The sequence below is a fragment of the Loxodonta africana genome, chromosome 5, assembly GCF_030014295.1.
Source record: "Loxodonta africana isolate mLoxAfr1 chromosome 5, mLoxAfr1.hap2, whole genome shotgun sequence".
In the NCBI taxonomy this organism is placed as follows: Eukaryota; Metazoa; Chordata; class Mammalia; order Proboscidea; family Elephantidae; genus Loxodonta; species Loxodonta africana.
In genome coordinates this window covers 64,529,311-64,552,289 of record NC_087346.1, presented here as the reverse complement: position 1 = coordinate 64,552,289, position 22,979 = coordinate 64,529,311, and the positions used below count along the sequence as shown (strand labels likewise).

General features: G+C 41.3%; 1 protein-coding gene across 5 annotated transcripts in view; it reads right to left on the bottom strand.

Annotated features, from left to right (window-relative positions):
* ABCG2 (ATP binding cassette subfamily G member 2 (JR blood group)) overlaps window positions 1-16,886 on the bottom strand; it is an 81,235-nt gene extending 64,349 nt beyond the window's left edge. For 2 of the 5 annotated variants that reach the window (XM_023553264.2, XM_064285578.1), the window contains exons 1-2: window positions 16,659-16,769; window positions 12,726-12,835 (exon numbers count right to left, since the gene is read on the bottom strand). The gene's annotated coding sequence lies outside the window, so the exon portion shown is untranslated. Of the gene's footprint in view, window positions 1-12,725; window positions 12,836-16,231; window positions 16,551-16,658 lie in introns of those variants that run through there. The other 3 variants (XM_023553265.2, XM_003414086.4, XM_023553266.2) reach the window with 3 other exon arrangements.
* Between the last annotated feature and the right edge of the window lie 6,093 nt (window positions 16,887-22,979).

Below are 22,979 nucleotides of genomic sequence, written 5' to 3'. Positions count from 1 at the left end.
GGCATCCACTTGTGGTATTTCTGTTATGGCAGCACTAGATGACTAAAACACATCATGACCAAGTAGGATTCATACCAGGTATGCAAGGATGGTTCAACATTAGAAAATCAATGTAATCTACCACATAAATAAAAGGAAAGAAAAGAATCACATGATCATCTCAGTCGATGCAGAAAAGGCATCTGACAAAGTCCAACATCATTTCTGATAAAAAAAAAAAAAACTCTCAATAAAATAGGTATACAAGGGAAATTTCTCAACTTAATAAAGGGTGTCTATGCAAAACCAATGGCCAATATCGTTCTCAAGATGGAGAGAGGCTGACAACATTCCCCTTGAGAACACGAACAAGACAAGGATGCCCTTTAGCACCACTCCTATTTAACATTGTTTTTGAAGTCTTAGCTAGAGCAATAAGGAAAGAAACAGAAATAAAGGACATACAAATTGGTAATGAAGAAGTTAAACTGTCCCTATTTGCAGAGGATATGATACTATACTTAGAAAATCCAAAAGACTCCGAGAGAAAACTACTAGAACTAATAGAAAGGAACCAATACACAGCATTAACAGGATGCAAATCACAACCAACAACACACAAGCTCCAGGGGATAAACTAGATAACTGAGATGTTCTAAAAACTACACACTTATGCTCATCAAAAGACTCCACCAAAAGAGTAAAAAGAGAACCTATATAGATTGCGAAAAAAATTTTGACTATTACAAATCAGACAAAGGTCTAATCTCTAAAATCTACAAGAAAATCCAACATCTTTACAGAAGACAAATATTCCAATTAAAAAATGGGCAATGGAAATGAACAGACACTTCACCAAAGGAAACATTCAAGCAGCCAACAGACACGTGGGAAATGCTGATGATCTCTAGCCATCAGAGAAATGCAAATCAAAACCACAACGAGACACCATCTCACCCTGGCATTACTGGAACGAATCAATAAAACAGAAAATAACAAATGGGGGAGAGGCTGCAGGGAAATCGGAACTCTTATGCACTGCTCGGAGGAATGTAAAATGATACAACCATTTTGGAAAATGATACGGCACTTCCTTAGAAAGCCGGATATAGAAATATCATATGATCAGCAATCCCACTCCTAGGAATATATCCTAGAGAAACAAGAGTCATCACATGAATTGATATATATGTACACCAACGTTCACTGCAGCATTGTTCACAATAGCAAAAAGATGGAAACAACCTAGATGCCCATCAACTGATGAATGGATAAACAATCTGTGGTACATACACACAATGGAGTATTACAGAATGTTAAAGAACAACAACAAATCTGGGAAGCATCTCATAACATGGATGCATCTGGAGGACATTATGCTGAGTGAAATAAGGCAATCACAAAAGGACAAATATTGTATGAGAACACTACTGTAAAAAGTACTGAAAAGGTTTACATACAAAAAGAAACAATATTTGACAGTTACAAGGGAGGGGAGCGGAGGGGCAGGGGATATTAAAACACTTAATAGACAAAAGATCAGTGGAAACTTTGGTGAAGGGTGAGACGGTACACAATACTAGAGTACACAATACTGAGAGAAAAAGCATGGCCTGTACAAGGCAAGGTAGCTCCACAGACACATCCAAACTCCCTGAGGGACTGAATTGCTGGGCTGAGGACTGTGGGGACCATGGTCTCCAGGAACATCTAGATCAACTGGCACAACACAGTTAATAAAGAAAATGCTCTGCATTCTACTTTGATGAGTAGCGTCCAGGGTCTTTAAAAGCCTGTAGCAGCCATCTAGTAAACTCCACTGGTCTCACTCCTTCGAAAGCAAGGAAGAATGAAGAAAACTAAAGACATAAGGGAAAGATTAGTCCAAAGGACTAAGGGACCACAGCTACCAATGCCTCCACCAGACTGAGTCCAGTAAAACCAGATGGCGCCCAGGTACCACCACTGACTGTTCTGACAGGGATCACAATAGAGCGTTCCACACAGAGCTGGAGAAAAATGTAGAAAAAAATTCTAACTCAAAAAGAAAGACCAGACTTGCTGGCCTAACAGAGACTGGAGAAATTCTGAGAGTATGGCCCCCGAGCACCCTTTCAGCTCAGTAATGAGGCCACTCCTGAGGTTCACCCTTTAGCCACAGATTGAACAGTCACATGGAACAAAACAAGACTAAAGGGGTGCACCAGCCCTGGGGCAGGGACTGGAAGGTAGGAGGGAACAAGACAGCTGGTAATAGGGAATTCAGGGTTGAGAAGGGAGAGTGTTGACATGTCGTGGGGTTGTTAACCAATGTCATAGAACAATGTGTGCACTAACTCTTTGATGAGAAACTAGTTTGTTCTGTAAACCTTCATCTAAAGTTCAATAAAAAAGTAAACAAAAAAAAAATGTGAAAAAAAATGAAGTTCAATTAAAAAAAAATTTTTTTAAAGAATTGAGATTCTAGAAATAAACTCATATTCATCTATAGAAAACCAAACCCATTGCCCTCAATACGACTCAGGGACCCTATACGACAGAGTAGAACTGCCCCATAGAGTTTCCAAGGAGCACCTGGTGGATTCGAACTGCCGACCTTTTGGTTAGCAGTTGTAGCTATGGCTAACAGGTTTTTTACAAGGGTGCAAAGTCTATTCAACGTGGAAAGTCTCTTCAGCAAATGGTGCTGGGTCAACTGGATTTTCACATGCAAAATAATGATGTTGGACCCGTACTTCACAATACATATGAAAATTAACTCAAAATGGATGAATGAACTAAATGTAAAAACTAAAGCCATAACACTCCTTAAAAAAAAAAAAAAATGGGGTAAATCTTCATGACTTTAGATTTGGCAACAGATCCTTAACTATGATATCAAAAGCATGATCGACAAAATAAAAAATAGGTAAGTTGGACTTCATCAAAATTAAAAACTTATATGCATTAAGGGACATAAACAAATGAAAAGATGATGTACAGAATGGGAGAAAATATTTGCAAATTATGTATCTGATAAGGGTTTCATATTCAGAATACATCAAAATAAACTCCAGTACCTCATCAACAAAGAGACAAAGAATGGACAATGGACTTAAACAGATATTTCTTCGAAGAAGATACATGAATGACCAGCCAAAAAGCACATGAAAAGGTGCTCAACATCATTAGTCATTAGGGAAATGGAAATCAAAACTGCAACAAGATACCACATCACACTCGCTCGCCCCCACCCCAGTGCCGTCGAGTCGATTCCAACTCATAGCGACCCCATAGGACAGAAAAGAACTGCCCCATAGAGTTTCCAAGGAGCACCCGGCAGATTCAAACTGCCGACCCTTTGGTTAGCAGCCGTAGCACTTAACCACTACGCCACCAGGGTTTCCTCACTAGGATAGCTTTAATTAAAAAAAAAAAAAAAAAACGGAAAATAACAAGGATGTGGAGAAATTCAAACACTTGTGCATTGCTAGTGGGAATGTAAAATAGCACAGCAGCTGTTTGCCTTTATCAAAAGGTTAAACACAGAATTACCATACAATCCAGCAATTCCACTCCTAGGTGTATACCCAAAAGAACTGCGACTAAAACAGATATTTGTATGCCAATATTCATAGAATCATTCAAAATAGCCAAAAAGTGGAAATAACCCAAGTGTCCACAGATGAACGGATAAACATATTGTGGTACATCCATACAATGGAATATTATTCAGCCAGAAAACGGGGATTAACCTTGAAAACGCTATGGTAAGTGAAAGAAGCCAGACACAAAAAGAACACTGTATGATTCCACTTATATGAAATATCTAGTCTAGGCAAATTCCTAGACAGAAAGTAGATCAGAGGTTGCCAGGGACTGTTTGCAATGTGATATTAATGATATTGTTTGATAATTGCCACATTCAGTTGGATCACCTATCTTGGGAATAGGCATAAATATGGATCTCTTCCAGTCAGTTGGCCAGGTAGCTGTCTTCCATATTTCTTGGCATAGACTAGTGAGCACTTCCAATGCTGCACCCATTTGTTGAAACATCTCAACTGGTACTCCATCAATTCCCAGAGCCTTGCTTTTCGCCAGTGCCTTCAGTGCAGCTTGGACTTCTTCCTTCAGTACCATCAGTTCCTGATCATGTTACCTTCCGAAATGGTTGAAGTTGTTGACCAATTCTTTTTGGTATAGTGACTCTGTGTATTCCTTCCATCTTCTTTTGATGCTTCCTGCATCGTTTAATATTTTCTCCGTAGAATCCTTCAGAATTGCAACTCGAGGCTTGATTTTTTTCTTCAGTTCTTTCACCTTGAGAAATGCTGAGCGTGTTCTTCCCTTTTGGTGTTCAATCTCCAGGTCTTTGCACATGTCTTCATAATACTTTGTCTTCTCGAGCTGTCGTTTGAAATCTTCAGTTCAGTTCTTTTATTTCATTTCTTCCTTTTGCTTTGGCTACTCGATGTTCAAGAGCAAGTTGCAGAGTCTCTTCTGACATCCATTTTGGTCTTTTCTTTCTTTCTTGTCTTTTTAATGACCTCTTATTTTCTTCATGTGTAATGTCCTTAACGTCATTCCACAACTTGTTTGGTCCTAGATCATTAGTGTTCAACACATCAAATCTATTCTTGAGATGGTCTCTAAATTCAGGTGGGATATACTGAAGGTTGTACTTTGGCTTTTGTGGACTTGTTCTAATTTTCTTCAGTTTCAACATGAACTTCCAAATGAGCAATTGATGTTCTGATCCTGGCCTTGTTCTGACTGACGGATAATATTGAGCTTTTTCATCGTCTCTTTCCACAGATGTAGTTGATTTGATTCCTGTGTATTCCATCTGGCGAGGTCCATGTGTATAGTTGCCGTTTATGTTGCTGAAAAAAGGTATTTGCAATGAAGAAGTCGTTGGTCTTGCAAAATTCAATCCTGCAATCTCTGGCATCATTTCTATCACCAAGGCCATATTTTCCAACTACTGATCCTCCTTCTTTGTTCCAACTTTCTCATTTCAATCAGCAGTAATTGTCAGTGCATCCTGATTGCATGTTTGATCACTTCAGACTGCAGAAGTTGGTAAAAAATCTTCAATTTCTTCATCTTTGGCCTTAGTGGTTGGTGTGTAAATTTGAATAATAGTCGTATTCACTGGTCTTCCTTGTAGGCATATGGATATGATGCTATCACTGAAAGCATTATACTTCAGGATAAATCTTGAAATGTTCTTTTTGAAGATGAATGCGATGTCATTCCTCCTCAAGTTGTCATTCCGGGCATGGTAGACTGTGTTAGTCATCTAGTGCTGCTGTAACAGAAATACCACAAGTGGATGGCTTTAATAAAGAGAAATTTCTTTTCTCAAAATCTAGTAGGTTACAAGTCCAAATTCACTGTGTCGGATCCATGGGACGGCTTTCCCTCTCTGTCGGCTCTGGAAGAAGGTCCTTGTCCTCAGTCTTCCCCTGGTCAAGGTGTTTCTCAGGTGCAGGGACCCTGGGTCCAAAGGATGTACTCTGCTCCTGGTGCTGCTTTCTTGGTGGTATGAGGTCCCCAACTCTCTGCTTGCTTCCCTTTACTTTTATCTCTTGAGAAATAAAAGGTGGTACAGGCCACACCCCAGGGAAATTCCCTTTACCTTGGATCAGGGAGGTGACCTTAGTAAGGGTGGTATTACAATCCTACCCTAGCCCTCTTAACATAAAATTATAATCACAAAATGGAGGACAATCACACATGGCCTAACTAAGTTGATACATACATTTTTGGGGAGACACAGCTCAATCCATGACATAGACCATATGATTGTCCCATTCAAAATGACCAATACAAGTCCATTTCAGCTCAGTAATGCCTAGGATGTTGATCTTTACGCATTCCATTTCATTTTTGACGATTCCCAATTTCCCAAGATTCATACTTCATACATTCCATGTTCTGATTATTAATGGATGTTTGCAGCTGTTTCTTCTCTTTCTGAGTTGTACCACATCAGCAAATGAAGGTCCCAAAAGCTTGTCTCCACCCCCTGTCATCTTTTCAGTGCCTTCCAACCAGAGGGGCTGACCTTCTGGCACTATATCAGACAATGTTCTGCTGCTATTCTTAAGGTTTTCGCTGGCTAATTCTTTTCAGAAGTAGACCACCAGGTCCTTCTTCTTAGTCTTAATCTGGAAGCTCAGCCGAAACCTGCCCACCAGGGGTGACCGTGTTGATATACGAAAACCGGCGGCATAGCTTCCAGCATCACAGCAACACACAAGCCCCACAGTACGACAAACTGACAGATGCATCAGTTTTATACAACACCTCAGCTTTTTTCTAACCTCAAAGTACTCAATCTCTACTTAATACAGTATACTGGGTTTAGGTGACTTACTAAAAGTTAGAACTACCTTCAAGTGAACATTAGTCTTTCTCCATGATCAGAAGTTTCCTGGGCGTGTGTGTTATTATCATTGAACTAGCACTATCTTCTTTAATATAAAGAAATAAACCTAAATCACATCCAAATTTACCTGTAGCAAAAATCAGCCTCCCACCTGGTTGCTGTTTCCCTGCTTCCACAGTACTTGTTTATTTTAATTGAGTCCTCATCACTGTCTATCTATTTTACCCATTCAAAGACCCTAAGTCTTTGCATAAAAGAAGTCTCCAAATGGCTTCTCAACTCACTTGAACTTAGCCTGCTCATTACATCTCTTAAGCAAAAAACCAAACCTGTCGCCATCGAGTCAATTCTGACTCATCGCGACCTACAGGACACAGCAGAACTGCCCCAGAATTTCCAAAGAGTGCCTGGAGTATTCGAACTGGGGACTTTTTGATGAGCAGACGTAGCTCTTAACCAGTACACTACCAGGGTTTCCATTATATTGCTAGCCAGCTGGAAGAGTATTTTCCAACAAGATTGATAGGCTATGTATGGTAAGGTTGTTTTCCCCTTTCCACCTGTTCCCTTTTTGGTGGTCTACCTATCTCACCTCTCCTCTCTGAACCCATTTCTTACTGCTTTCCAAACAGTAAGACAACATCTTTTCTGTTTGAAAAGCTCAAACATTTTTCTTCAATATATACCGTACTCTTAATTATGAAGTCTACTCTAAACACAGTGAACAATACAATGAAAACAGCAAAGAGCTAAGAAAAGTATACAGATTCCAAAGACCTCTCAAAAGCCCTGCTCAGTTATAATTATTGCACAGGATGGTACAAACCATAGCAGCCTCAGGTCAAGAGTTCTGGGCCCTCCCTTCCCTTACATTTTTCACCTAAGGATAATAGCAGAAGAAGAGTTGGGTTTGGTCTCATAGCCTTAACAGCATACTGTATAAACACATACCTTGTTAACCTACATACTGAAGTTAATGCCCTGGGATTACAAATGTTACAAGGCGTTAGGTTTCTCAAGTCACTGTCAGGTGATTGTCACAAAATTATCAATGGCATGGAAACAGAAGTAGGATCATATTGAATACTCTTGTTAGAAAAGAAACTCAAAATCTGAATTTTAACTTCCATAAAGTATCCCTTGCATTTAAAATGTCTTCTGCCTTTCAATGGGTTTTCATGTTGTCTCTCCTTTGATCTACTCTGAAGCACCCAATGTTGACACAGTATTCAGGTCCAAAGATAGCTCAGTAATGTAGAGTTTGAGTATGAAGTCGAAGTCTTTAAGCCAAGGGAACAGTCCGAGTCTGGCATTCTGGGGACCCTAGGCACTCTAGGATCGCCCACATCTTTTAGGAGCATGATCTAGGAAATGTGGCAAGAAAGTTTGGACAGACAGAAAGAGACCACATCACGGAAGGTCTATACTGTCATGGAAAAGCTACTGAGGCCTTTTAAGCAGGAAAGAGTCTTGATTTTAATAATATTTTTAAAAGACCACTCTGACTGATGTATGGAGACTGGCAGAGGAAGAGGAATCAGTTAGGAGACTACTGCAGAAAATCAGATGGGATATGTTTGGACAAGAAAGGCAGTTCAAGGGCTCCCCCGAGAACTATGGCTCCCGGACACACTGCTAACTCAGAACTGAAATCATTCCCAAAGCCCACTTTTCAGACATAGACAGGCCTATAAAATAAAAAATAACACACATAAGGAACGTGCTTCTTAGTTCAATCAAATATACAAGACCAAATGGGCAACTCCCGTCCAAAAGCAAGACAAGAAGGTAGGAAGGGACAGGAACTAGAAGAATGGACCCAGGAAATCCAGGGTGGAAAGGAGGAGCGTGCTGTCACATTCCAGGGATTGCAACCAATGTCGCAAAACGATATGTGTATAAATTTTTGAATGAGAAACTAACTTGAGCTGTAAAATTTCACCTAAAGCACAGAACAAGACTCATGGATGACAAACTACGTCATCTCTTCAGGTCTTCATGCAATAACATACTGCTCTTCACTTTTTAAAACACTATAAACCCATGTTTGATTGTGCTATGGGTCAATGTTTGAGCTGTTTTCTGAGCTGTATCGATGGATTTACACCGTTAAGGAAAAAGAGGGAGACTCTCAATGAGATGGACTGACACAGTGGCTACAACAATGGGCTCAAATAGCCATGATTGTGAGGATGGCGCAGGATCGGACAAAGTTTTGTTCTGTAATACTTAAGGTCACTATGAGCCAGAACCAACTCAGGGCACCTAACAACAACACAATTTTAAAATTTAGTATGTTGGTGACTGAAGTTAATTTCCTTGACCTCCTTTCTTCTAATGATCTTGTCCTCCTCCCCATTACCTCAGCTGTGCACTCTCCCACCCTGCCACTGTGAACAGGATTGGCACAGTGGTTAAGAGATTGGCTGCTAACCAAAAGGCTGGCAGTTCAAATTCACCAGCCACTCCCTAGGAACCCTACAGGGCAGTTCTCTTCTGTCCTATAGGGTCACTAGGAGTCAGAATCGATTGGACAGCAACGGGCTTGGCTTCTCACATACCATCTCCTATCTTTCCAGCTTGTTTTAGTTATCAGAGGCCAACTCCAATGACTTCTCTGTTCCTAGCTAAGGTTAATCCCTCTCTACTTATGCACCACTTCTCATTCCCTGTGACATATTCAAGGACATCTCTTTAGCAACTTCTAACACCCTTCACTTTTTCTCCCCTGCATCAATTTTTCCTTCTCTAGTGTCTGGATGGTACAAGTGGTTAATATGCCTCCTGACAACTGAAAGGTTAGAGGTTCAAATCCACCCAGAAATGCCTTGAAAGAAAGGCCTGGTGATATACTCCCCAAAAAAGCAGCCACTGAAAACACTATGGAGTACAGTTCTACTCTGACACACATGGGTTTCGCCATGAGTCACAGCTGATTTGACAGTTATAAAAATTTTATAATTCTCATAAAAAAAAGAGGAGTCCCTAGGTGATGCAAACAGTTAAGCACTCAACTACTACCTGAAAGGCTGGCAGCTTGAACCCACCCAGAAGTACCACCTCCAAAGACAGGCCTGGTAATCTGCTTCACAGACATACAATACCCTGAGAGACTAAGCTACTGGGCTGAGGGCTGGGGGCTATAGTCTTGGGGGACATCTAGCTCCATTGGCATAACAGTTTATAAAGAAAATTTGTTCTACATCCTAGTTTGGTGAGTAACATCTGCAATCTTAAAAGCTTGTGAGCAGCCAGCTAAGATACTTCACTGATCCCACCCCACATGGAGCAAGGGAGAATGAAGAAAACCAAAGACACAAGGGAAAGATTAGCCCAAAGGACTAATGGACCACAACTACCACAGCCTCCACCAGACTGAGTCCAGCACAACTAGATGGTGCCCGGCTGCCACTGACTGCCCTGACAGGGATCACAACAGAGGGTCCCGGACAGAGCTAGAGAAAAATGTAGAACAAAATTCTAACTCACACACACACACAAAAAGACCAGACTTACTGGTCTGACAGAGACTGGAGAGAACCTGAGAATATGGCCCCCAGATATCCTTTTAACTCAGTACTGAAGTCACTCCTGAGGTTCACCCTTCAGCCTTCAGCCAAAGATTAGACAGGCCCAGAAAACAAAAGGAGACTAAATGGGCACACCACCCCAGGGGCAAGGACAAGAAGGCAGGAGGAGACAGGAAAGCTGATAACAAAGAACCCAAGGTCAACAGTGGAGAGTGCTGACACATTGTGGGGTTGGCAACCAGTGTCACAAAACAGTATGTGTATTAATTGTTTAATGAGAAACTAATTTGCTCTGTAAACCTTCATCTAAAGCATAATTTTAAAAAATAGTAAAAAAAAAAAAAAAAAGAGTTCTTAGGTGATGCAAACAGTTAAGCACTCAACTACTACCCAAAAGTTTGGCGGTTCGCACACACCCAGAGGCATCTCCGAAAACAGGCCTCGTGATCTGCTTCTGAAATGTCACAACCCTGGAAACCCTATGGAGCTGCTCTACTCTGCATATGTGGGGTCACCATGAGCTGGAATCGGCAACTAACAACACATTTAAAAAAAAAAAAGAAGATACCACAGCCCCTGCCCACTGTTCCTCCAAACGGCTATCTACAACCGCCAGTCTTCATTTTTCTCCTTTCATTCTTATGAACCCACAACTTTCAGCTTTCGCCCCACCCTCACCCCACCTTTATACCAAAACTGCTCTTGACAAAATCAGGTACCCTTCAAAGTGACACAGCCAATAATCAATTCTTTATTAATATATAATTTACATACCATAAAACATACTTTTTTAAAGGACGCATGTTTCAGTCGGGTTTAGTATACTAATGCTCAATTCTTAGTCCTCCTCTTAAGCAAACCATCAACAATACTGACAGAGCTGAATACTCCCTCCTTGAAACCATTTCTTCACTTTGGTTTCAGAGCATGAGTTTGGGACATACCCAACTCTGAGATTTTTTTTAGGCATTCAAGTAGATACATCAAGTAGAGGGTTGGAGGCACTGGTCTAGAGTTTAGGAGAAGTCTCAGCTAGAAGTATAGAGACATCCATATGTGATGTTAAGGCCCTGCTGAGAATGGACAGGGTCATGAAAGGAGTGTTATAGATACAGAAGTCCAAGGACTGAGCCTTGAGGCTATAATTAAAAGTGAGGAGGTTAGGAAGTTTGTCAAGTTTATATATCTGTAACAGCAAGAGATACATAACTTCACAAAGTTAAAAATGAACAATTCTTTCATTCCCACAAATTATACAACAAATCATTTATTTTACAGATGATCATCTGATTTCTGATGTTGTAAAACAGACCCAGTGCCATAGAGTCGATTCCAACTCACAGCAGCTCTGTAGGACAGAGTAGAATTGCCCCATAGAGTTTCCAAGGAGCGCCTGGCAGATTCAAACTGCTGACCCTTTGGTTAGCAGCCGTAGCACTTAACCACTATGCCACCAGGGTTTCTTCTGATGTGTAAAGAGTTTATAAATAAGGAATGATTCTCTCATGTCTCACAGTTCAACATAACAGGCTCTGAATGAAAGATGCCTACGCCCCTTCTTCCACCCATCCACACCTGAAGCACCAGCTGCTCCACCCAGCCACCGGTGCTGGGAGCCTGTGAACCAGAAGCACCTGCCCCAATGCCCAGCCACCTGTGCCGGGGGCCAGTAGATCAAATTTATTCTTGAGATAGTCTCTAAATTCAGGTGGGATACACGCAAAGCCGTACTTTGGCTCTCATGGACTTGTCCTAATTTTCTTCGACTTGGACTTGCGTAGGAGCAATTGATGGTCTGTTCCCAGGGTCAGCCCCTGGCCTTATTCTGACTACATTAGAAGCCCTAATATATAGCATAAACAGACACCAAACATAACTTAAAAAGCTCAAATGGCAGAAGATGTTTGTCACAGAACACATTATGTACAAACTATGGAATGGGAAATTATTTGCTCTGTAAACTTTCACCTAAAGCACAATAAAAAAATTATTTTTTAAATAATACATAACAAAAATAAAATAATTAATATTTACAACCTGGAAAAAAAAAACAAAGTAAAAGGGGAAGGGTGGTCAGGGAAGGCCAGAAACCTGAGGATGTCTAGCTGGAAAAGGCATGTGCCAAGTTCAAGTGCTAGTATGAGCAACAGTAAGGCCAGTGGGGCTGAAGCAGACAGAGGGAGATAAGAGGACACAGCCAGGTCAGGCAGCACCTACCACTGGCCACCATAAGAACTTTGGCTTTCACTCTGAGACTGGATGTCACCAGAGTTTTGAGCAACGGAGCGGAGTTCCAACGGTGTGTATGTAAATGGATCACTCTGATTTCAGTGGGGAACTTTGGGGAGTGGGGGAGACAGGAGACCACTTAAGAGGCTACATGACAATCCAAGAGCATCGATGGGGCCATTGAGAGCTCTTTGAAGCCTTATTTCTGTTGTCCCCAATACATTACCAGACATAATAGAAGTACTTGGAGAAGAAGCACAAGGTTTCTAGAGGAAAATGGCTTTCAGATATACATCTTAAGATGCCAGGTACACACCTTGCCTGCAACATGGGTGGGGTGGGAGAGGATAAGGAAGGGTCCAGGATGTCTGCAGGCAGGAGGCACTTTTGCCACACAGCAATTCCCACCTCCTCCACCCTGCCCAATCAGGGAAAACAATGGCAAGTCTATAAATAATAATACTCGGCTTGTGGGTTCAGGAGAACTGAAGAAAAAACATTTACATTTGAGAAGGAACAGATTCAGAGAAAATCCTGTTAACTTAAATGAAAGGAACTAAAAATGTAGAACAGAATTCAAATTCAAATTAACATAAAAAGACCAGACTTACCGGTCTGACAGACTGGAGGAATCCCTGAGACTCTGTCCCCCAGAACACTCTGCAAACTTAAAACTGAAACCACTCCCGAAGCCCACTTTTCAGACAAAGACTAGACAGGCCTATAAAACAACAACAAAAAAAAACACACGTGAGGAGCGTGCTTCTTAGTTCAATCCTGCCTAAAAACAAGAGAAGGCAGGAAGAGACAAGAACTGGATGAATGGCACAGAGAACCCAAGGTGGAAAGGGGGAGCATGCTGTCACACTGCTGCGATTGCAACCACTGTCACAAAACAATGTGTGTATAAATTTTTGAATGAGAAACTTGAGCTGTAAACTCTCACCACAAGTCCAATGAAATTAAAAGAAAATGAGCCAGAATCAAATTTGCTGTGGGAAAAATTTACTAAAAATAATGAGATTGACTTCAGAGTTGTATTACTATAATGTTGTTATAATGAAGAGAATATGTTACAATTATACATTTTGGTATTAGAATAATTTCTAAAGGTAGAAATTTATGAGGTATTAGGAAACTTTAATAGATCAGAAAAGGAAATTATGACAACAAAAAGTATCATTAGACATTATACTGCTTAATATAAAATATGAATGAATACGTAAGGATTTTTAATATTTTACTCTTTCAAAAACATATGTACAATAAGATTAAAATAATAGAGTTGGAGCTGTGAAGAGGCATTTGGGGTGGGGGCTGGAAGGGAGTAGGGATGCTTTCAGACGATACTAGCAGAGGCCCTGGAGAAGTCATCACTCTTTCCCTTCCTCTCCAGGCATGCTATTCACCCCACTGGTGACGAGCAGCAGGAAGAGAACGGTGAGATGAGCAGCTGGAAGAGAACAGTGATTAAGAATTCCAGAATCCCAATGTCCCAAGGGGAAATCAGGAAGAAGATAAAAATCAAGCTGAGTCTTTGAGCTATAATTTGCCCAAAGCTATACTGTCTGGGGTCTAGAACCCAGTCCTTTCTCAAGAGTCTAATACATGTCTACTACATTAAGGTCCACGTCCCTGTTCCCTTCCAGTTTGTAATATTCAATAATCATAACTGCTTCTGAATAGAAAATGAGAGGTGGACAGCAGCACTGCTTCTCAAAATTCTGAGATTTACAGAAAAGAAATAAATTCCATTTCAAACCTAAATTATGGGCAGAATCCATTTGGCATGTGCAATGTTATGTTATTGTCAGCTGCCCTTCAGTCAGCCCCCCTCACTCATGGTGACCCCATGCACAACTGAATGAACTGCTGCCTGGTCCTGAGTCATCCCCATGATTGGTTGCAGATTGCAGTTGTAATCCATTGGGCTTTCACTGATTTTCGGAAGTAGATTTCACCAGGTCTTTCTTCCTAGTCTGTTGTAATCTTAAATATGTAACAAAGTTTGCCATTTTAACCATTTTTAAGTGTACCATTCAGTGACATTAGTCATCATGTTATGCTACCATCACCATTATTCATTTCCAAAAGTTTTATATCACAGAAACCCAGTACCCCTTCAGTAATAACTCCCATTCCCTCCCCCTACCCCTTAACCACTAATAAACTTTTGTCTCTATGCATTTGTCTATTCTAAATAATTTAATCTATGTGGGATCATAACAATATTTGTGTAATCTGACTTGCGTCTGACATATCACCCAGTACAGTTTGTTAGTGTTCATTCACGTCATAGCATGTATCACAACTTCATTTCTCTTTATGGCTCATTAACATTCCATTGTATATACATACCATATTATGTTTATTCATTTATCTGTTGATGAGTACATGGGTTGACTGTTGTGAATGATACTGCAATAAACGCTGTGGTGTATAAGTATCTGTTTAGTCCCTGCTTTCTTCTAGGAGTGGAAGTGCTGGGTCATATGGCAATTTCATGTTTAACTTTTTGAGGAACTGCCAAACTATTTTCTACACCATTGCACCATTTTACATTCCCACCAGCAATGGAATAGGGTTTCTCATCAACACTTGCTAGTTTCTGTTCTTGTGCTGATAGACATTTTAGTGGGTGTGAAGTGGGAACTAATTTTTTAAAAGATGAGTTTTAGCTTCTTCTAGAGCTCTTCACTGGTTCAGGTTCTTTCGATGAAAGATCTCAACCCTAACCTATAACCTCAGAAACACAGAATAAACCTTCCCACTTGATATAATCAAGAGCTGCCAAACTTCTATTAAAAACTTGTGCAGAAATAAAGTATTTGAAGAACATGAGGCCCATCTATCCCTCTATATAATCTAGATCTATCCCTGGATACACTGCAGCCACCAGAAAGCTGCATATGTAACCTGAGAGTCTTAGCCTCCAACAAGTGTTTCCCACAATGATCAAGAAGTCTTAGAAAAGCCACTATTGTGCGTACTATCAGTGGGCACTAAGCTCTCCCACTGCCATTCTTCGGTCTCCTCTGCATCCCTCTGTCGCACACACATAAGACATTTCTCTCAGAAATAAATGCCAGGAAAAGCTCTGGCGAAGAGCTGGTATGTTTCCCCCTTTACCCTCACAGAACTGCGTGACTGACCATTCCCTTTGATTCTGGGCTCCAGAATGAAACTTTAACAACTGCATAGGACCCCTACAATCAGCTCATGTCCATTCTAATGCTGTCCTCTCCTCGAAACTTCTACTCTAGGTCGCATTTTATTTTCCACTTGTAATATTTATTTGCACCTCAAATGCTTTGTGGATCTTTAATAAAAATAAACACAGAAATAAAATTTTGGTTGTGTTGTGATGCAAAAGATTAAAAGTTCCCTGAGGGACTCCTGCTGAATGCCCAGTACCTAGAACAAAGATGTCCAATAAACATTTATGATTAATGTTTCATTTGTATTCTTCCTGAAAGAGAAATGAGCTTTTACATTCCTATTAGGCAAGAAAATAAAATGAGGCTACGTTCCAAGGTATATTTTTTAACTGTGGTAGAGTTAAAACCTAGATTTTTTTCCTTGTAATTTTTCATATTGTTCAACCTTTCAGTATTATTTTTAATAATTATTATTTTTGTAATAAGCTGGTTCATTTTTAAAAGTATCATTAAAACTTAGCTATCCACAGAAAAATTACAAAAGGGAGCTTAACGATTCTTTAGCAAACTTTCAGCAAAATGGGGATAAGATAAAACATTGAATATATTGGTTAATCCCTCTAAAAAGACTAGTATTTGCAAATTTTCCCCCTACCTCGTAGTAGCTTTCATGCTTAGCCTTTAATCCATCCACAATATCAACTCTATTTAGCTTCATACATATGAGGAAAGGCAAGAGTTAACACACCACCACACAAGGAATCAGTTGAACCACGGTTTTCTGAAAATCCATCCTGAATTTTCAGTCACTATTTTTTTTATTATTATTTCATACTCACTTTCAAACGAAACTGGAGAGGCTAAAAACCTAGTCATCTCATTTTCTAACAAATGTACAAACAATACTCATCAACTTTTCAAGACACACGCACACGGCACAGATGGATTTCATCACTTACTCACGCAATTTAATAGCGGTTCAAAGTTAAACCAAAGGCTCCAATGCGAAGATCCGTGTGCTCCGAGGCAGAGCAGTTAACAATCATTCATGTAGACGCTGAGATGAGTCAGCCAGATCGTCCAAACGTGCCCTAAGGAAGCAGCGCCTACACAAAGCATCTGCACTGTGCTTTCTAAATAGTGAGAAGTTTTTCCAAAATCTCACTGGATCCTTCCCAAGCAATCTCCTTCCCGCGTCTACCCCAATCTCAGTCGAACCGTCCAGACTGACTTCCCCCCCTTTCGAGCTCGGGAGCCGAACTACAGAGACACAGCGCGCGCGCCCAGCGAAGCCCCGGCCAGAGGCGACCCTCCCAGGCCGAATCCCCGCAGCCCCCGGCAGCCCACCAGCCGCGTTCGCCCTTCTCCCTGTGGCCGGGCACTCACACGCGCGGCGGCCGGCCTGGGAAGGCGCTAGGGCCCGGGGTCACAGTCAACGGTGGCTGGTAACAGGCTGGGACTGCTGGCGAACAGGCGAACTCCGCGAGCGCAAGCGACGCGTACGAGTGCTTCCCTTCGCGCACTTCGAGATGCAGGCTTGGCGAGCACAAAGCGGCGGCCCCTTGCTCATGCGCTCCCGACCGGGGGCGGTGGGCGGGCTGGCGGAAGGCGCGGTGTCGCCTGCAGGGCCGAGATAAACCAGGAGCACCTAGGCGGAGCGCGCGGCCGAGGCACGCACAGGACAGTAACCGCCACCCTCCCGCGGAACCGTGTCAGGGGAGACAGCCGTCCCCGCCCACGCAGGGACAAACAAAAAACTCCCGCCTCCAGGACCAGTACGAAATGGCCAAAGGCGATCAGCCCTAGTAATCCTTGGACTCTATCCCACCTAATCAGTACGTTCTCCACACTGCGTGAGTTTGGTCACTGCCCTGTGCAATTGAAAACTTTGTCGCCAAGTATTTTTTCTGTCCCACACGTTGTCCACTCCGAGACCAAGCAATCGTTTTCTGGTGAATATGCCCCTGAGAAATTAGGTGCGGGTGCCCCAAACCAAACCCCTTTGCCATCCGGTCTATTCTGACTCATAGTGACCCTATTAAAAAAATAATAATAATAGGGCAGAGTAATTAAAAAAATAAAAAACCCACTATAGGGCAGAGTAGAACTGCTCAATATGGTTTCCAAGGCTGTAAATCTTGACGGAAAGGAGGCTTAGAGCGCTAACTGAAAGGTCTGCGATTCCAACCAACCAGCCCCTCCTTGGGAGAAAGATGTGGCAGTCTGCTTCGGTAAAGATTACACCCTTGGAAACCTTATGGGGCAGTTCTACTGTGTCCCATCAGGTCGCCACAGGGTCGTTATGAGTCGGAATCCACAGCAATGAGGGGTTTTTTTGTTTGTGTGCTTTTGATCTAAAATAGTAGATAGAGTGCCACATTTTTGTCCCAGGGAGCTGCTGATGGGTTCCAACCTCTGACCTACCTGGGCTCCTGCAGGCGCCCCGGGGTTAGTAAAAGCAGGAACTGAATCTAAGGGTAAACCCAAACCAAACCCAGCGCCTAGAGTAGATTGTGACTCATAGGATCTCTAAAACCAAAAAACCAAACCGCTTGCTGTCCAGTCGAGACTCATAGTGACCCTATAGGACAGAGTAGAACTGCCCCATAGAGTTTCCAAGGAGCACCTGGTGGTTTTGAACTGCTGACCTTTTGGTTAGCAGGTGTAGTTCTTAACCACTACACCACCAGGATTTCCATAGGGCCCCTAGAGTGGGAAAAAAGTCCAAAGCCTTTTCTAACCTTCACATTCCTGTAAGAAGCACTTCTCTGCAATACTCTGAATTGTATAGAAACGCTGGAAAGTGATGGTGCAGGTTAAGGAAAAGGGTTGATTATCAGGCTTTTGGAGTGTGTATGGCTGTCCCGAAATTCACCTGTTACATCAACCCTGTGGATTAGTACATGCATCTAGATATTTTCTGGCTTGCATCTGCCAATAGAAATCATAATATCAGTAAGATTATTGGAAACACCACCGGGAATTACTCTTAATTCTACACCCAATACGTGAAAGTTTTAGCGAAGAAGCTTAGATAAGAAAACTGATTATACATCAATTTTTTAGAATATTAAGAACACTAAAATGTATACTTTTAAAGCACTTAAAAATATGTCCCTGATGACCCCAAACATTTAGGTGAAATTGTTCTTTTGGAGTTAATTTCTGAGTCAGTTTAAAGACCCAGATACAATTATCATTTACATTTTAGTTGCGCTTCATTTTAGACCAAAATTAGGAAGTTCTTCAGCCCTGGCACTTACTGACTACAAAACCGAAAAGTACCCTCCAAAAAACAAAACCTTGTTCACATTATTAAAGATTTTTTAATCTCCAGCCATGTAAAATATTACTAGGAGACCCAATGCACAGAGGAGGGTGAACAGGAACTCTGTACTTCCTGCGAAGTTTTTCTGTAAATCTAAAACTCCTCTGAAAAATAAAGTCTATTTAAAATAATTTCCAGCAAACTCTGAAGGCAATTCCAAGAGGGGACTTACACAAATATAAAAACCACACATGAAATTGATAAAAAGTACATTCTTTTAAAAGTTGAGTATAGCCTTACACAATTATGTAAAATAAAAACAAACTAAAAACCTATACATAGAAAATAGCTGGATGGCAATATAAGAAAACGTTAGTTTGTTCTGGACTGTAAATGTATGGATGCCTTTTTTTCCCTTCTACTTCAATGTCGTCACATCCTAAATTTGATGTAATACAGATATATAAATTTTATAATGAAAAAATGAATTTTGTTTAAAAATAAAATGTAAGTTGATAAAATTTCAATGTTTTCAGTCCATAAAATGGACACATAAAAGGCACATGATAACTTGTGAAGTCACAGCTTCACCCAAAACAGCGGTAAAGCTACTAAAACAAGCAAACAAACATTTGGCCTTATTTTAGTCTAACTTTTTTTTAATGTTTAGTTTGTGTTCTTCCGTATTGACGTGTCTGTTTATTTGCTACTTCACCCTAGTACTTTGTCAAGCTGATTATAAATGCCATCAAATTTGTCTGAGAAATTCAGATTAAAGCCAGCATTTCATAAATGTGTTGCACCGTAAAGATTTATGTTAACATTATATTTTGGGGGCTTAATATTTTTAAATGCCCTGTTTTTGCATTTAGTGTTTGGCCTTTCAGGGCACAGAAATTTAGGGAGGGTGGAGTCTTACAGATAAGCTTGCTCATTTGACAGATGAGTTACCCGAGACCATTGCCCTCTTCCCACCACCCCATGACCTCACTTTTATTTTACCTGAAAAGAGTAACTGCTCAAGATTTATTGAGCCCAGCGTTGGGACTTCTGCCGAATGTGTTCTCAATCTAGTACTTTTTATTTTCTGGTTACACATCAAGCAAGATCTTAAACTTGCCTGAAGCCTACCAGCCACATACTATCTGCCTCCAGGCTTTAGCTATGCATGCATACCAAAACCAAACCCACTGCTGTTGAGGCCGTTCTGACTCCTAGCGACCCTATAGGACAGAGTAGAACTGACCCATAGAGTTTCCAAGGAGTGCCTGGAGGATTTGAACTGCCGACCTCTTGGTTAGCAGCTGTAGCACTTAACCACTACGCCACCAGGGTTTCATGCATATTTTCTAAAAAGCAAAAAAAAAAAAAAATGGGCTAATACACAAAGCACAGAGGTTAAAAACAAGTTTCTGGAGTCAGACAGTCTGCTTCTGAATTCTACCTCTCCAAAACCCTCAGGACATGACCTTTAATAAATTACTTAAGATCTCTCCTTCTCTAGGTGTTCCTTGGTAACCAGGGGAAACAGTCTCTCAGGGCAGTTGTAAAGATTATATGATATAATGCCTCTAAATCATTTACCAAAGTCATCCTCACAGAAAACCAAAAAACCCATTGCCGTTGAGTCGATTCCAACTCACAGTGACCCTTTAGGACAAGTAGAACTGCCCCATAGGGTTTCCAAGGAACGGCTAGTGGATTCAAACTGCCGACCTTTTGGTTAACAACCTTGGCTCTTAACCACTGCACCACCAGGGCTCTTCATTGTCACAGGTTAGCACTCAGTAGATGGTAGTCACTCCTTGGAAACCCTATGGGGCAGTTCTACTCTGTCTGACAGTGTCACTATGAGTCAGAATCGACTCAAGGCAATGGGCTTTTTTGGTTTATTATTATTATTTTGTAAGCTGCTTTTTCAGTTGAAGGTAGCAAACAAAGTTTCAGTCATTCAATATTCTTCTATGACTATATTCGCTACCTGGTATACAATTGGAGCCCTAGTGGCACAGTGGTTGGCAAAAGATTGGCAGTTGGAATCCACCAGCTGCTCCTTGGAAACCCTATGGGGCAGTTCTACTATAGGGTTGCTGTGAGTTGGAATCAACTGGATGGCAACGTGTTTGGTTTTTGATTTTAGAGGCTGTCTGCTTTCCTTGCTTATGGTCCTATTCCTCCATCTTCGAAGCCAGCAACATAGCACCTCTTTGACCCTGCTTGCTTGAGTCATCCCATTTCTTTCTCTGACTCTCTTCTTCTGCCTCCTTCTTCCACTGTTAAGGATCCTTAAAACAGATAGATTACTTTGGGCCCAGCCCACTTGGATAATCCAGGAAAATTTCTATATTTTAAGGTCATCTGATTAGCAGCCTTAATTTCATTTGCAAACTTAATTCCCCTTTGCCAGGTAACCTAACATTACTCACTTTCCAAGGAGTAGGATAAAAACATCTTTAGGAGGCCATTATTCTGCCTACCACAAGACCCTAAAAAAAAAAAAAAGGAAGAGGATGTTAAAAAGAAAAAAAAAGTCCTAGAGAGAGATTGTACAGGAACAAGAACAGCCCCTAAGATTAACCAAAAAAAACCCCACTGCCATCGAGTCGATTCCGACTCATAGCAACCCTATAGGACAGAGTAGAACTGCCCCACAGAGTTTCCAAGGAGCACCTGGCAGTTTCGAACTGCCGATCTTTTCGTTAGCAACCGTAGCACTTAACCACTACGCCACCAGGGTTTCCATAAGATTAAAAAAAATTAGATTCTGTAAATTATAAACGTAGTGGTGTCAAACCCACAAAGGGGCATGGTTTTCCCGTTCTCAAAGAGATAAACATACAGAAGGTAAAGGACTGAATTAATTGTAGGATGTGGTTTTGCTGGGTAGATAAGTCAACAAAAAAGTAGAGCAAAGGAGTTGAGTGAGTGAAGTGATTAATCATTGGAAAGGGAAGCTACCAAAAGGCAGGTAGAAAAGGAGCGCATGAGGGGTCACTTTGAGGCTGAAAGAGCCAAAACAGGGAGTTGAGATTACTCTGTAGGATACTGACATTTAGTACTGGCATTCCAGGTTTTGACAAGGTCTCATAATTTGAATATGAGAGCAGGGTTTTGGAAGTGAAAGGAAGGTGTACTTGCTTTTTATTGCTGGGTAACAAATTAGTCTGCATTTAGCATCTTAAAACACCACCCATTTATTATCTCTCAGCTCAGTAGTTCAGGAGTACAGGCAGGTTAGGCAGGGCTCTGCCTACAGTTATAATAAGGCTAAAACAAAGTGTCAGCCGGCTGGGCTCTTATCTGTTAGACCTTATCTGAAGAATCTGCTTCCACGTTCATTCAGTTTGTTGGCTGAATCTAGTTTCTTTCAGTTTTAGGACTGAACTCCCTGTTTCCTTGCTGTCAGTCTGGGGCCACCCTCATCTTTTCCAGGCTGCCTACTTTCCTTCTTACATGGCCCCCTCCATCTTCAAAGGTGGTAAAGTGGTTCTCACATTGGTTTCTCTCTGACTTCCCCTTTTGCCTTTTAAAGGGCGCCTATGATTAAAACAAACCCATCCCCAAAATTTCCCTATTTTAGGGTCAACTGACTTGGGACTTTACTTACCACTGAAAAATTCCTTCAAAGCAGTGTTTAAATAACCAGGGGACTGATGGGAATCCTGGGGGTAGGGGTGAGGCGCACATCTTTAGAATTCTGCCTGTCGCTGAAAGTGAAGTTCACTTGAGTGAAGAAGATTAAAGAGCCAAGAACCTAGTATGATGGGCAGATCAGCTTCATAAACACAAAAGTTGCCAGGATGGTAGCACTCTTACAGAGAAGAGAAATGCTAACACCAAGTTTTTTGTTCCATATCTTTACAAACACGAAAGACTAAAGAGAAGGTGGTATATGATGGCCATAGCACAGAGAAAGACAGCATAGTTGTGGAGAATGGGGGATGTTCAGAGCCTAAACACTGGAGCCAGAACACCTTGGTTCATATAGTGAGCTTTAGATAACAGACAAGAGACCTATTAGAAAATAATTAATTTGGTTATAAAGCTCACAGAGTAATCAAGCCCTATAAAATGTAGCTCAGTGGAATAAAATATCCAGTATTGCTGCTGTTGTTAGGTCTTGTCAGAGTCAGTTATGACCCATAAAGACCCCGTGTACAACGGAATTAGATGGTGCCCGGTCCTGTGCTACCCTCACAACCATTGCTATGTTTGAGTCCATTGTTGCAGCCACAGTAATCCATCTACCTCATTGAAGTTCTTCCTGTTTTTCACTGACTCTCCACTTTGCCAAACATGATGTCCTTCTCCAGGTACTGGTCACTCCTGATAACATGACCAAAGTACAAGAGTCAAAGTCTCTCCGCCCTCTTTTATAAGGAGCATTTTGGGTACACTTCTATTAAGGCAGATTTGTTCATTCTTCCAGCAGTCCACGG